General features: G+C 49.1%; 2 long non-coding RNA genes across 3 annotated transcripts; one reads left to right on the top strand and one right to left on the bottom strand.

Annotated features, from left to right (window-relative positions):
• Positions 1–2,934: 2,934 nt before the first annotated feature.
• Positions 2,935–9,492, top strand: LOC131810926 (uncharacterized). Of its 2 annotated transcripts, none has more exons than XR_009345773.1 (3): positions 2,935–3,146; positions 3,572–3,639; positions 7,903–9,492. It is a non-coding gene; the product is annotated as an uncharacterized LOC131810926 (long non-coding RNA). The 2 variants fall into 2 exon arrangements; XR_009345774.1 differs by lacking the exon at positions 7,903–9,492 and adding an exon at positions 4,178–4,641.
• LOC131810925 (uncharacterized) lies at positions 5,530–16,122 on the bottom strand. The gene is made up of 6 exons (XR_009345772.1): positions 15,935–16,122; positions 14,056–14,089; positions 8,044–8,122; positions 6,652–6,792; positions 6,380–6,553; positions 5,530–5,763 (listed from the first exon to the last, which is right to left on the bottom strand). It is a non-coding gene; the product is annotated as an uncharacterized LOC131810925 (long non-coding RNA).
• Positions 16,123–16,144: the final 22 nt, after the last annotated feature.

Below are 16,144 nucleotides of genomic sequence, written 5' to 3'. Positions count from 1 at the left end.
GTCAAATAAATAACATCTTTTTTTTTAAATGTTATTAAAAAAACAAAGAACTGAAGAAGTGGTCCCAGTCCACCCCCCAAGGGCCTGACCCTCATCATGATCTGTCCCTCCATTAGGAGTTGGGTCCTACTGCCTCTGGAGTCCAGCAGATCAGGGAAAAGTCTCAGCTCTGCTCCTCTCTGCTGGGCATCCTTGGGACTTCCTCTCTCAGTATCAGTCTTCCCAACATGAGATGGAGGTGATAATAATAGCTTCACCAGGACCATAGTGAAGATAAGCCTTGGGCCATGGATAGTGGTTGAATAATTATCTTCTCGTGCCTGGTCTGCAATCCTCAAGAAGCTTCTAGTCTGCAAGGAGAGACTGGCACATAAAGTGACTGGCACAGGTCAGAACCCATTGGATGGAAGGAAGGAAAGAAGGAAGGACAAAGGGAAGGGAGGGAGGGAGGGAGGGAGGCAGAGATGGATGGATGGGTAGATGGGTGTGATGTGTGGCTCCACGCCACACAGTCCAGAAGTATCTCTTCCAGATACCTCACACTGGGTACCAAAGAATACATAAGAGCTGGTGAGCTGGCCCAGGTAGAGGGGACTTCATGAGCAAAGGCTTGGAGTTAGCAATCACTGTAGCATGGATGAGACACTGGTCTCACATGTTCTCCTTCAGTAACTTGCTCAACAAGATCCCACAAGGAAGGGGATCTGAACAGAGGCTCTCCAGAGTCCTCTGGGGCAGAGCCAAGAGGTTATATCGAGAATAGGGCTCCACGGCCCAGATGAGCAGGCAGGAGCAAGCCCAGCCTGGGGGTCAGGCCTCAGAGGGCCCGGTCTGGCCATATTTGGTTTTCAAGAAACTGGGAAGCTTCTTATGGGCTCTGCTGCCCACGCACAGGAGCAAGGCCACCCACGGTTGCTGAGTCAGGCAGGCAGCTGGGGTCGGGAGCAGAGACCCACAAAGGGGTGACTGTATGGAACACAGTTGTTCAGAGCCTGGCCTCTAGAGTCAAGATGTGGATTCAAATTCTGACTGACTCTAAGAATTGTGTGACTAGGCCAGCCACATCACCTCTCAGAGAGTCTGGTTCCTTCATGGGTAAAACAGCAGCAGCAAGGACAAGCACCGCGTCTGAGTTTGCTGTGTATCAGTCTGTGCCAAGGGCTCTTCCTGCATTATCTTGTTTCCTTCTAGTCATGATAGAGAAGCATTTTCATCGTTCCCAGGAAACACATCGTGTGAGACCAGTGTTTCTCATGCAAGCCACACTAATTCCTAATCCCAAGCCTTTGTTTCGGACCCCTCCACCTGAAGCGCCTCTCTCTCTCCCTAAGCAGCTCTCTGTGCGATTCAGTGCCCAGTGTGACATCCTTGCTGTGGGACCTGGCTCTCTCCAGACAAAGAACCTGAGGCACAGAGAGGTGAGGTCACCCACAAGTAAGAGATATAACCAAGAATAGCTAGGAAGTACTTACTGACCTTCCTACCTTCCCATTTCAAAAATTTCATCATTTTCTACTCAAATACTCCCAACTGCCCCTGTAAAACAACTCCTGGCCTCCCTCTCTCTCTGCTTCAAGTTTCCAAATTGCTGCCAAAGCCTTACTCAGCCCCTCATAAGAGCCCCATGCAGAGGTAGGCTAGACAGCACCCCCATTTTACAGATGGGAAAACTGAGGGTTGGAGAAAGAAAGCGAGTTGCCTGGGAGTTAGCAACCAGCCAGTGGGGAAAGCAGAGTTGGACTGCAATGCTATCTCACTCCCCTTCCCGTGCTCCCTCCCCACCACAGTGAACTGACCCTCCACATTCTGAGAGGAGAGTTGCCATCCCTCCTCCCATGAGGATAAAAGAGAAAATTAACCTGAGGTCCAATGAAAAGGAAAGGTCAGGTGGGATGAGGGGGGAATTTTGCAAATAGATAAAGAAATCTGGCCTGATTTAAAAATCATAAAAGAATGAAGTGAAAGAACAAGCTATAACAGTTCTGAATCAGATCATCCCCCGTGACAGGCAGGAGATCAGAGCAGCTCTCTAAACCCATTAGCTCATTTCACTCCTTTCCAAGGTATGCCCTGCCCTAGAGTATGAGGAGCCTGCTGAGAGAGCTAGGCGAGGGCTATGGCCCAGAGGAGTCATTACCTGACCAGTGCTTCCCAGACTCTGGGATTTGACATCCCAGTGAAGTGTTCTCCCGAAATGGGGCAACATTTGTTATTTGTCAAAGAGCACCAAAGAAAAGGAAAAATAAAGCATTGCCTTCTACTGTCACTATAAAATTTAATAAGGACTTATCTCAGAATTTAGCAATTAAAAACAATTACCTTTATAACTCACCACTTCTAGTTTTTTCCCTAGCTGCAGGCCAGTGAAAACTGTATCTCAGTGGGCATTTGGCCATCTCCAGATGAGTGGGAGAAAGAAAACATTTAGAGGAATAATTCAGAGTAGCTATATTCTTTGAATGTCTTCAGGTTGAAAGCTACATAAAACTATCCTGGCTACCTTAATAAAGATTTATTGGGAGGAGATTTTGTTGGGAGATTGGATTCTGGGGATTATGTAGGAGACAGTAGGGTCAACCGACCAACCTACACCTGGCAAGAACAGAAAACTCCAAAAACTCCAAAAACTCCAAAAAGCAGAAACGGTCTCTCTCGATCTCACTCTCTGCTGCTCTCTGTGTTATCTGTCTTCCCTTACTAGCGGCAGAAAGGGATCCCCCACCATGTAGCAGAGAAGGTGACGGCTAACAGCTTCCACGTAACTCCCAACACCAGCCTCCACAGACAGACCAATTAATTAACTTCTCAGTTCTGGAGGTGGGAGGGAGGAGTCCAAGAAGGTGTCTGATTGGCCCAACTGAGTCACATGTCCACCCCTGGACCAATCAACTGTGGCTCGGGATGGGTCTGTAAAAACGTGGCAGCTCCTGCCAGAAAGTCGTGGTTGGAATCAGAAGGGGAAAGAAGAGCCAGGCAAGAAGACTAGGTGGAAAATACCATAATTGTCCATCATGGAGATGATAAATACCCTAGTAAAGGGGCAGATAAAGTATCACTAGAGTTCAGGGGAAGAAGATATAACTCCTAGCTGTGGAGATCGAGAAGACCTTGGAAGACGTGACTTTTGAGCAGAGAATATGTAAAAGGTACAGAGATTCTAAATGCCATCTCAAATCAGAAGAGAAAAAATAAGCACTGGTAGAGGAGACGTTATCATCTAAAGAAGCTACATATTCATGCTTTACTTTGTTAAGATTTGTAGTGTTTTAAAAATTGAGATATAATTCATTTATCATCATATTCTTAAAGTGTTTTATCATGAAATTAGACTTACAGAAGTTTGCAAAAACAAGTTAAGAGTTCTACTAAAATCTTCACCTTCTGTACCCCTCACCTAGCTTCCCCTAATATTAACATCTTACACAACTGTAATACGATGATCAGAACCAGGAAATCAATACTACTATAATAATACTATTAACTAATATACAGACCTTGTTTGAATTTTGCCAGTTTTCTTTTGGAGCTAAGTCAGAATCCCACATTGCATTTACTTGTTATGTCTTTTTAGTCTCCTCCAGTCTGTGACGGTTCCTCAAGCTCTCTTTTCACTTATAACCCAGACACTGAAGAGTGCTGGTAAGTCATTTTATAAAATATCCCTCAATTTGGATGTCTGATGTTGTCTCGTGATTAGATAAAGATTATGCATTTTTGGCAAGAATACCATGAAGCAATGTTGTACCCTTCTTAGTACATCATTCAGGGGCTACATTCTGTCAATATGATTATTACTGATGATGTTAACATCGGTCACTTGGTTAAGGCCTCTGCCAACTTTCTCTATTGTAAAGAGCCCCTTTTGTAATTAGCAAGCGTCTTGTGGAGAGATACTTAAGACTACACAAAAATATCCATTTCTTGTTATTTAAAACGTGCTATCAAATGCACAGTCTCTACTTGTATTCCACAAACATCAGCTGTACACCCACTAAGCCCTGGGGCGAGAAGCATGGCTTGGTTATGTGTTGCTCCATGTCCTTGCTAGACCTTAGGATCCTTATCTGTAAAATGGGTATAATTCTATCTAACCACTCAGGGCTGCCAAGGATAAAGGAGGACCACGCTCGCAGTAGTGTTCTGCAATGCTAACTAGGACCGTTCATTCTTTTTCCAGGGATCTCAGCTCTGTCATCACCGCCACCTGTTGTCATGTCTCCATTTCCATCCTGTGTGCATTCATGCCTCCCTGCTTCTATCTGCCCTCACTGGCCTGACTCCCTCATCCTACTTGCCAAGCCTTGCTTGTAATGTCATTTAGTAAGTTTTGGAGACCTAAGGTGAGCCCCACAGAGATTGACAACTTCCTTCTCAAATCTGTCTGTAATTTTGGAAGCTGCCTCAAGGTGCCAAGTGACACCTCATGTCTGTCTCTCATGACAGAATTAAGTAAAAGAAGAAACTGCCTTCCTCCAATAATATGTTGGCTTTGAAAAGGAAACTCACACCCCACCACGTAATGAACAAGCTTGGATGGAAGCTTGTTTCTTATAGAGAGCACTAACATGGGCATACTTTAAATGAACAACTTCATAATGTGTGAAAGGATGAGCTCACCCCTGACCCAGCGTCCTAACTCAACAGCACTTCTAATTTGAGAACAGGACTTTAACAAATCAAGAGGGAGGTATAAGTTAAGTAGCAGCTCTCACTAAACTTAGTTGTTACAGTCACTCACTGGGTTGAATTCAACCCGATTTAGAGGCAGAAGCCATCCATGCTTGGCTGTTTCTTTTTGGTCCTTTGTGCGAGATCATTATGAAGATCAAATATGATAAAGGCTAAAGGGCTTTGAAACTCCCTATAGAGCCAAATCAATATTGCTACTCTCATTCTGTGCCCAAGGGGAGCTTTTAGGAACTGCTTACCCAGAGCAAAGCAGGACGGTTGAAGGTCCCCTTTGACATCAGCCCAGGCCACCCTCTGACTTCTTCCACCAAGCATATGAGTGCCTTGAAATAGAGCCCCCTAAGTAGAGACCCAGCAGCATACAGGGCATCCCCCCTAGGGTCTGAAGTGGCTTCCTCCTTTGACAAGTCACAGGACTGGGTTTCTTTGGCCCATCTCCCACCTGTCCCACTCGCACCTGGGCAGAAATCGGTGGCAGCAGCTCAAGACTGTTCGCCTATTTTATTGACCTCTCCCCAGTGGACCCTGGAAAACACCCATCTCCTGTAGACCACCAAGGCAACAGCTCTTCTTTTTTTTTTTTTTTTTTTAAGATTTTATTTATTTATCAGAGAGAGAGAGGGAGAGAGAGCGAGCACAGGCAGACAGAATGGCAGGCAGAGGCAGAGGGAGAAGCAGGCTCCCCGCCGAGCAAGGAGCCCAGTGTGGGACTTGATCCCAGGACGCTGGGATCATGACCTGAGCCGAAGGCAGCTAGCTGCTCAACCAACTGAGCCACCCAGGCGTCCCGGCAACAGCTCTTCTTGAAGGCCTAGGAACCTTCAGGTTTATGAACCATCCTCCTTCTCAACACCCAGTTGATTCTTGTGGCCAAAAATCCAAACTGTAATGTGCACATGAATCTCCCTGAAAATCTTCTTGAAATACAGATTCTGGTTCAGTAACACTGGGGGGAGGCCTGAGACTCTGCATTTCCAACAAGTGCCTAAGAGATGCCAAAGCTACTGGTCCACCGACCACACTTTGAATGCAGGAAGTGTGTACTTCTTACCAACAGGCTGATCACAAGGAAGTCTAGAAACCAGAAAACAATTTGGACTAAAACAATGAGTCTGCTGTTTCTAGAGTTTTACAATCTTGATACCACTTCTGATGGCCTTCTATTAGTGTCCCCTTCTGCTGAGGGCGATCCAGGGAGGTTTCTAATTTTTGCAAAGAACATTTCCTAATACCCAAAAGCATTTTGCCCCTCAAAGTAAGAGCAGGTTAGTCTCAGTCCCACTCCATACCTTCCAGCCCCAACCACCACAGCCTGGTTAGACCCACCTGCTTCTCAAAGGGACCAAATACTTTGAGATGGGCTTCTGAACATTTACATCTCCTTCAACAATATAAAAGAGGTTTTCAAAAATTACCCTGGGGATTCCTCATTGCCCTCGTAATATTTTTCCAGAAAGAGACCTGAGGTTCCTTTCTGAGCTTCTGTCCCTTATTCTCCTCCCAGCCCCCTTGCTCTCTATTGTGCATTAATTAACTGGTAACAAATTACTCCCTAATTGCAAACCAGTTTACCCATTATGTACAGGCTCTCACCCACACCAGCAACACCAGGTCATGGGCATCCCTCTTCCATTTGGCAGAGACTGGGGGTGGGGTTTACTTTTCTTGGCCCCACCCCTCCATTATTCACCTGATTGGTCCCATTCCAGAATCCTGATTGCTTCTTGGTGGAAAGTAGGGCATTCTTTCTTCAAGGTCCAAAATTCCACAGGCCCAGTGGGGGCTTAGGGCAGAACCCCTTCACTGGAGGACTGACTTCACAAGGGAGCAGCTACCCTGGGGGAATCTAGACCCAGGCTGGAGACTACGGTGAAACAAAAATGCAGATTTCCCTGTGAAATTTCCTGATTTTTAAATATCAGTGACAAATTTAAAAAGGTTTTAAAAGCTGTGTAGGGGCACCTGGGTGGTTCAGTTGGTTAAGCCTCTGCCTTAGGCTCAGGTCATGATCCCAGGGTCCTGGATTTGAGTCTGCTTCGCGCTCTCTGCTCAGCAGGGAGTCAGCTTCTCCCTCTCCCTCTTCTCCTCCCCTGCTTTTGCTCTCTGTCAAGTAAATAAATACAACCTTTCAGAAATAAAGTAAAATAAAAGGCTTTGTGGGCCAGAGACATGTCTGTGGGCAGGACCTGGCCCACCAGGCACTGAGAGGTACGGTGGGGAGTGGTGAATGCCTAGAGGTAGCCAGGATGGAGAGGAGGAGTCAGGAAGGACACTGACTACATCCTGGACCCTGGAACACAATTACCCTGGCAAAGATGGGCGCCATGGGCAGGTATCAAGCAGCTATTATATGCAACGTCTGTGCTAATTTGGGAGGATGGGTTACAAAGTACACTGTGAGGCTTCACTCTCCTCCAAGGCAGGGTGGGAAAACGTCAGGAGACCTGGGTTCTAGTCCTGGCTTGCCCTCCTATAATTGCTTTGTGTCCTTGAGTTAGTTCATCAACTCTGGGATTCAGCACACGGCCCGGGTTGGCAACAGGTTAACTAAATCGTGGGAGGGCAGATTATGAAGGACATTGAGTATCTTGTAGGGAGTTTGGGCTGGATCTGATTAGGGGGTGGAAGCCATTGCAGGTTCTTGAGCAGGAGAATGCCCTTCTGAGGAAAGCATTTCAGGAAATGAATCGGACCACATGTACAGAGAAGAGGGTCACATAACACCCAGGTGTATAAGCAGCTAAAGCTTGTGCAAATCAGAGCTTATCACCCCTAGCTCAAGAGCCTTCAGTGGCTCTCTCCAGCCCTCAGTGAAGTCCTTCCTTCTTACCATGGTCCACAGGCAGGAACATCACAAGTGTATGATCTGTGCAGTGCCATGGGGTACCACACTTGGTTTAATGCTCCTGTCACAATCTTGAAATTCGTAATGATATTTGAACACAGGTTTTCCTGTTTTCATTTTGCACCAGACCCCACAAATTATATAACCATTATCACCTACGAGGACCCTTTGGCCTGGCTCCTGCTCCCCTCTCCCTTTTCATTCCCACCCGACTCCTCCTTTACCCTTCAAACTGCAGTCACATTGATCCTCCATCAGTTCCTGGAGGTTGTTCCTGCATTTGCACAGCCCATTCCCCCTGCCTGGAACACCACCCCTCACAACACCAACTCAGTTCTTTGTTCAGCAAATTTCTTCTTATCCTCCAGATCCAGCCATAATTATCTCCTGAGAGACACCTTCTCTGACCTCCCAGGATTATCCATTCGAAACGCATCTTGAAAAATGATTTCAAGTAGGCCCCCAGGACGTTCTCCCATGGTCATGCGGCCCCTCCTTCACAAGCTCACCCAAATCGTGATGATAACTTTATATGGTGCTCTGTCTGCCGAGTCTGTCTCCCCATCCAGACTGTCAGCTCCACGAGACCTGCCAAGTTGCAGCATATGCTCTTGAACCTCTGGCTGGCTGGCTGCAAGGAGAGGCTCAGAGACGGCTTACATGGGGAAAAAGGAGGGGAAGCCACTTCTTACCCATCTGGGACCTTTCCTCTGTGCGACAGACATTTGCAGAATGCCCGGACCACACACCCAACAGGGTCTGCTCTGGCTCTGGCCTTTCCCCAGCTGGAGCCCCTTGGCTCCAGACCCTCTCACCTTGCCCCTTTCTCAGTGATGGGATGATCCTAAGGGTGCATTGGGAAGGGGATGTATTTCACAGGGTCAAGCTTTAGTCTAAAAGGAGCCATAATGAGGGCATTTCAGACCTGTCAGCAGAACACCCATGGGTATTTGGGGGCTTCATGCTTGTAAAGGTTTTTTGAGTGACTAATAGCCAACCGAGGAAAAGTTTTCCTCTCTTAACCAAGTAAATAAGAACATTCACACCACAAGAGGTGGAGGGAAGGGGTGGAGTTTGCACAAAACATAAAAAATTGTTGACCCTGGCAAGGTAAGAACAGAAGTAGCATCACATCTGTTCAGATAGCTAATACTTACTAAGCAGTGCCCACGTACCAGGATCTAACCTAAGCTCTTGACATATGCAAGTTCCTGAACGCTCACCCCCGACCTTATGAGGTTGGACCTATTCCTCTCTCCATTTTGTGGATGAGGACATTGAAACCTAATGCCACACATCGAGGAAGTACCCAGATCTGTCCAACTCCAGATCTGTCCTGAACCTTCACTACCACAAAACAGCTGCTCAGCTGGCTTACTGTGTGATTGGGGCAAATTCCTCAACCTCTCTCAGCCTCAGATTCTTCACCTATAAATTGTTCCTTATTCAAACCACCCTGTGCTGCGTGCTAGAATTAATTCTTTATAAATGTTAATTCTCTGCTTGAGCCCTCATGACAGCCCAAGGAGAGAGAAAATGTGGCAGAAACAATGCTTTGGGTTCTCCAACCTATTCCCTCTTCCTGTGCACACAGGAAGGGCACAGCCTCAACCTCACTTGCAGTCCTGGGCAAAGCAATTAAGAGTGTGTGAGCCTCTTGATTTCTGGGTTCCCTTTCTACATGCGTAAGACTCAAAAACAGATTCCAGGAGGGCGTGAGGGAGTTGTTGCTTGGAAGAGAGGTGCCTTCCAAAAGAGATGGGTTAGGAGAGCTCTGCCCTTTATCGGAGTTTGTGTGAGTGAGAAATAAACTCCAACTGGGTTAGGCCACTAAGATTTTTGGTTTGTTACGTTAATTACACTGAATAAAACTGTATACCTGGGCGCCTGGCTGACTCAATGGGAAGAACATGCGACTCTTTATCTCGGGGTCATGAGTTCAAGCCCCACACCATGTGTAGAGATTACTTAAATAAATAAATAAACTTAAAAAAAAAAAAACCTGTATACCAGTTATTAATTGCCACAGCAGTGCTGCATAACAGATCACCCCAACCTTAGTGCCTTAAAACAGCAACCATTTATTTAGCTCATGATTTCACCGATGGGCAATTTGGGCTGAGCCTAGATAAAGGTTCTTCTGGTCTCAGTTGGGCTTACACATTCATCTGTGGTCAGCCGGGGGATCAGCCGGTGACTGATGAGCACAGCCACAGCTCGGACAACTTGTTCCTGTTCCGGTGGTCTTTCACCCTCATTCAAGAGACCCCGGTCTGGTCACATGCCAGCCTGGAAGTTTCCAAGAGAACGAGCAGAAGCTTACAAGATCTCCCTAAGGATTCAGTCTCAGTACTGGCAGTGTCATCTCCCCTGTATTCTGTTAGCGAAAATAAGTCATTGGCTGAGCCCTGATTCAAGGGGAGAGGAAACAGATTTTGTCTCCTCATGGGAGGGATTTCAAGGTCACATTGCAAAGGGTCTTGCTTAGAAGGAGCAAAGCATTGCAGTGATTTTTGCAAACAGTCTACCACGGGAGATATTAGTACCCCCCAATTGAAAGACGAGGAAACTGAGGCCCAGGAAGATGAAGCAGATAATAATTGGAACAGAATCCAGCACCCTAGCCTCCTAGGAAAGAGGGCCCCAAATCTGGATCTTGCTCTAGCCTTTGAGGCTGGGGAAGATCTTAAGCTCCAAACCCAAAGTATCTGTGATTTCAGTGAGCTGGGGCTGGCAGACAACTTTTCCCCTCCTGGCCTTCGTGCATCATATGTCCCTAAAGACCCACCTTGCTGTGTGACGCAGGCATAACTCACACCCACTCTGTGCCTCAGTTTCAGAGGGCAAAGTGTAAAGAGATAAGAGCTCAGCCTCTGGAATCATAGCACTGGGTTCCAATCCTGACTCACCTGCTAAGCATCCCAGGCAAGTCCCTTTCCCTCTCTGAGCTTATATTCCTCTCTCTTCTGCAAAATGGGGGGACAAGAGGAGTCCCCACTTCAGCGGCTATTGTGAGAATTTAATTCGTGAATGTATCATGTAAATGCATAGTATAAACCACTTACTTCCCCCCAGATGGGCTTACTGTCTGGCGGGTAGAATAGGATCTTCTCAGCCAAACCCCCATTTTAAGAGGAGAAAACAGAGGCTTGGGCTGGGGATGCAAATTGCCAAGGCCACACAAAGCTAAGGAGCCATGATGTCCCCAGCAGTCAGGTTTGTCTGATTCCAGGGGCCAAGGTCTTAACTTCCCTAGAGTTTGGGAGTCCTGGGTTTGAGTCTCTACTCTGTCTCTTGAGCCACGTGACCTTGGGCAAGTCCCTTTTTTCTCTGGGTGTTTTTTTTCCTCATCTCAGTAAATGCAGCCTGCCCCTAATGCCTCATGTAGTTTCCTCAAATGGGAAAATACACAAAAGTGCTTAGCACAGCGTCTGGGACAGACGTGTATGTGCTCAGCAGCTGGAGGCAGCCGCAACCATAAGAGGCAAGCTGCTTAACTCTGTGCCTCAGTTTCTCTATCCTTCAAATAGGGCTAATAGCAATCTTATCTCAGTGGGTGACTGTGAGGAATAAACGAGTTACTGTGGGCTAAGCCTTAGCACCAATCTTGGCACCGGTATGCGCTTCGCAAGCCCTTGCTATTATTTTTAAAAGTTCTGAAACCTGTTCCAGGCCAGCACGAGACAATGGGGGTGATCCTAGCCCTCCACTTGCTGTAGCTCCAGGCCCTGTCTTTGCTGCCACTCAGCTATTATTAGGCCCAGAGTCCTCATCTCAAATCCAGATGGGGAGCTAGAAGGGTGGGCAGGGCCAGGCCTGGCTGGCGGATGGCTGGGAAAGCTGCTCCAGAGGCCGGTTTGGGTTTGGGCCCCACCCCGCCTGCCCTCCCTCGCCTGCAGTGGGTCCAGCCGCCACGTCTCCACTTGGCTCTGAGGCCTGCACCGAGCACTCCCTCCCACCGTGGCCGCCTCCTCTGGGAAGGTTCAGAGCATTTCCACAGCCTCAGCACTTTTCTGCCTGGCCGGGAGAGGCCAGGCCTGCGTGGAAACTACCAACTGGACCCTGCTCGCCTCTGGAGCTGGCAAAGGGACCATCTGCCCTCCCGCCTTGAGGTCTGTGCCTCCCATGAGGGCTATTAGGTCCTCCAAGGGGAAGGGGCCACACAACTGGGCTCAGGCCTCAGCCCTCAGCCCTACCACCGACATGTTGTATCCACTTGAACAAGTGACTTTCCCTCTCTGAGCTTCAGTGTCTTTATCTATCAAATGGCTATAATCGGAGCATCTACCTCATTGGGCCGTGGTGATGATTAAATGGGTGAAGGGTACATAATGAGCACTCAGTATGTGCCAGGTGTTGGTATCTCAGGCCTGGGTGTGCCAGGCCAAGGGGGAAACAAGGGATTTGGGAGGCTGGGATCAGGGGTACGGAGGGTCTCCACTTCCAAGCTGCTATATAATCTAAAGCCTGTTCCTTGCCCTCGTTGGGACTCAGAGCACTTACTCAGATCACAAGGTGGGCATCTAGGACTCCACGATGCCAAGATTCAGCTGCTATGCTGAATAGTTAAGAAATAGGACAAGAGCCCATGTGGGCAGATGGCAGATCCCAAACGTTAGAGGAGAGGGCAGGGTACTGTGGTTAAGAATAAGGATTCTAGGGACACCTGGGTGGCTCAGTCATTAAGCATCTGCCTTCAGCTCAGGTCATGATCCCAGGGTCCTGGGATCAAGCCCTGCATGGGGCTCCCTGCTCTGCAGGGAGTCTTTTCTCCCTCTCCCACTCCCCCTGCTTGTGTTCCCTCTCTCGCTGTCTCTCTCTCCCTCTCTCTGTCAAATAAATAAATAAAGAAAAAAGAAAAGAAAGAAAGAAAGAATAAAGATTCCAGGTTCAAATCCTGTGTGAGGGGTGGACATGGCCTGGTCTCGCTGAGCCGGTCTCCTCTTCTGTATAATGATAGTCCTTCCTTACAGGTCTACAGAACTGTGAGGGTCTTGGTAATAACAAAATTGCCACTCATGTATTATAAGGGCGATCTGGAGCCAGGCTCCAACCCACTGAGTGGCAATTACACAGGGCTACTATCATGACCTCAGATGGATGTCAAACATCAGAGAACCCCCCAGAAGTCACAAGAGGTCCAGGCCAGCCCATCCTGAATCCTCTCCTTTTTCCATGAAACTGGGTTAGTGGGGTTCCTGGGCATCTCAGGCCCCCTTCTTCCCGGAGCCCACTTGACTCCAAGCTTCCAATGAAGAGTCACTCCTTTCCCATCCTTCAGCACTTAAAGCCAGGTCCCCTTTTTCTCCAAGGCCGGAAGTTTATCTGGTACTGTTGCTCAGAGAACACAGCAGCTGGATGACATCATACAGGAGACAGCCTTGCCAAACCTGTTTGCCAAACAGGTCCCCATTCCTATTCCTGGGACTGCTGGCCATGACCGTGGGAGCCTCCAGTTCTGCCTATGAGGAAGGTTACAGCCCTTAGATTCCACCAAGCTCAATAAGGACCAGCTCTCCTCAAGGACCTTATGCTCTAGCTTCATCTATTTGACATTTTCCCAACAAAATCCTCACAGTCCTACCTCCCTTCCTTTGTTCATGCTCCTCCCTTCACCAGATTGCCCTTCCCCATCCCCTCAGCATGCCAAACAGCAAGTGAGGACTTCGTTGTGTACAATTTTTAGAGTCCACATACCATGTCTCCCCCTACTCTGATTAGGCTGTGAGACCCCAACAGCAGGCACAGCTCTGACCCATGTCTAACCCTCCCTGTGCCCAGCAGCCCCTGTACTCCCTCATAGGCCCAAGGTTCTGGCCTTGGCTGGCCTCACAGCCACTTGTGAGCATATCCCAAGGTAGGGTCTCCCTGAAAGTCTTGGAATTTTATGTTGTATAGTCAGTCTAGTGAGGAAAGGGCTTAGGAAGCTCAGGCCATAATTCCTCCACTCTTCAGATAAGGAAATTGAGGCTTTGAGGGGACCAAAACTTTGCCTGGGGCAGAGCCATTGCCTTGCCTTCTGCAGGACCCAAGCTGGGAGTAGGGGAAGCCAGGGTGATTCAGGGATCTGGCACTGCCAGCTTGGTAAAATATTTATTCTCAGACTCGGGCACTGGAGCAAAATATTACCCTTGGCTCCTGAGCTGCTCCATCCACTCCCTGCTCTTCCAGTCCAGGACTGGACCTGGAGCAATCTGGACCCTTTCTGTTATAGCCCCTTGCCTGGGGAAGGCCTGAAGCAGGCCGGTCAAATCCCCTCATTTTACAGATGGATAGACTGAGGCCCAACCTCCCCAGTGCCTTGAAGATACGTACATTTTGTTCACCTGAGATTCAGGGCCCACCTCCATCTCCATTTCCCGCTTCATCTACAACCCATTTCTCCTCCTTTTCCTACTTACAAACCTCCCAGCCTTAATTCACACTATTCCCTGCCGCAAATACCCTTCCATGCCTTTCCCCATCTTCTCTGTGTGATGGATTTCTTCACACCCTTCCTCAAGGACCATTATGCAAATCACCTCCTTCGAGAAGTCTTCCAGGATTTCCCCCATCCTAGAGGAAGCAAGATGGAGGAAAGGGCCTTAGGCATGGGGCAGAATTCCACTCAAGTTTGAATGCCATTACCAGCCCAAGGTGCCTTCACTTCCCTAAGCTTCCTCCTCTGTAAAATCCAGGTAATACTTACCTTGCACAGTGCTTAACTTGCAATAGGCCAAACCCTGTGTCTGACATGCAATGGGTGCTCAATTACTGAAAGGCTCTCCTCGTGGGATGTTTGCTCCTTCCTGGGCTGTGGATGAAGGCTTCCTGGGCACTGTACCTGGCTACCCTTTGATCTTTGTTTTGCCACCCCCGTCATCCCGCCCCACCCTTTGCAGGGAGGAAGAAAGAGTCTGGGCGGTAGGTCTGGAGGAGGACCCCAGCCCTGAGGGTTCAACCTCAGGAAGGGACCCACGCACCTCTTCCGTACTGCCAAGACGTGGTGAGCGTGTGCAAGAATTAGTAAGCCCTAGTAAGTCCGCAGGCATAGAATCACCTGTGTGGTTCCTCCCAGCCTGGCGGAATGGGGTATGGGGCGGGGAGAGGGTGTGGGGCTAGCAAGAAGCAAGCCTTTCATTGGAGACACACAGGCAGGCCCTGAGAAACTGAGGTAGCCTAGGTGTACCCCACCCTAACCCACTGTTCCGAGGGCCGCACGAGGTTTGAAGTAGGACCAAGTTAGCCTTAGAGGGGGCTGCCCCTCATTCCGGTGAATAACACAGTATCTAGGTCAAGTAGAGAGGGCCTAGACGGGGCCCACCCAGAAGGGGACCTCCAAATGTGGGCTCCCAAACTGGGCTCTGTTTGCTCCTCCTGCTGTGTGACCTTCACAAGTCTCTTCCCTCTCCGTGTCTTGCTTTTCTCAGAGGTAAAGTGGAACCACCCCTCAGGGAGATGGGGATGAAATAAGATGACACCTTTTAAAAGAGTCTGGGAGTGTACTGGCCCTATTCTAGATGGGGTTGAGGTGGGTTGGGTGGGTGGGTGGTCACCAGGATCTGGACAGCAGGGCTGTGGGGTTCTGCTAGGGCAATAGGCGGAAACTACTTCCCTCATAACCCCCACGTAAAAGCAAATTCTGGGCTCAAAAGGTGCTGGGATGAATCACAGTTCCACCATCAGCTGTTGTCCTCAACTGTAAAACAGAACAGTAATCCTGGGCTCAAATGGTCGTTATAGGGAGTATATACACCTGGCACGCGGCAAGTACAAAATAAAAAAGCTGGAATTGTTTTTATTTGACAGACAGGACTCCAGACTCCACCTCCCGAACTCCTTGAACAAGTAGGATCCAATGACCCTGGATCTGTGGGTCGGTGGGAAGGTCCTGAGCCTCCAGCACGAAATACCGGGGACCACCCTCCCCAGTGGATCTGAGCTCTTGGGTCCCCTGGCTGACTTCTGGTGTTGTCTTGGGCGTGTTGAATCTCTCTGGGCCTGTTTTCCCCACTTACTGAATGAGAGTCTGGACTCCGTGTTCCCTATTTAGGACGCTAGCGCAACCAGAGGCGGTCCCTGGCCAGGGCGGGGGCTCGGAAGGGAAATGCATGACAGATAAAGGCAACGTCCATCCCAAGGTGTGTCGACTGGGGAAGGATAGTTGTGATGGATCCTACTCCACCTGAGACGCTCCTCAAGATGCACCAACATAGGATCGACGTGCTGCCCGGTCACAAACCCTGCTCCTAGGTGGCCGGGACCAGGTGTCCCGAAAGCAGCTTGGGCGGCAGCCAAACCTACCGCTAACGCGAGAAGGGGGCGGAGTCGGGGGAAAGGACAAGGTCTCACGAACAAAGAGGAGGGCGGAGAGGGGCTGTTCTGAAGATTCCACGAGTCGGACGAGCCCGCGCCACTTACCCCGGCTTTGGGCGCCCTCCACTACTTTGGTGCGAAGCTGAGTCCTCCTGCCCACGCCTGCCCAACCAGCCAAAGTGGGGGATGCAGTGGCCCCCAGACTACAATCCCCTACCTGGCCCGCGTAGGGCGGGGCCTGCCTAGGGGCGTGGCCGCCAAATTGAATTTCCCCAATGGGGCACGAGAATGGGCGGAACCCTCCCAAGAATTGGC

This window comes from Mustela lutreola, chromosome 11 (assembly GCF_030435805.1).
Source record: "Mustela lutreola isolate mMusLut2 chromosome 11, mMusLut2.pri, whole genome shotgun sequence".
Classification (NCBI taxonomy): domain Eukaryota; kingdom Metazoa; phylum Chordata; class Mammalia; order Carnivora; family Mustelidae; genus Mustela; species Mustela lutreola.
Note: the sequence above shows the minus strand (reverse complement) of the source record. Positions and strands in the feature narration are given on the sequence as shown.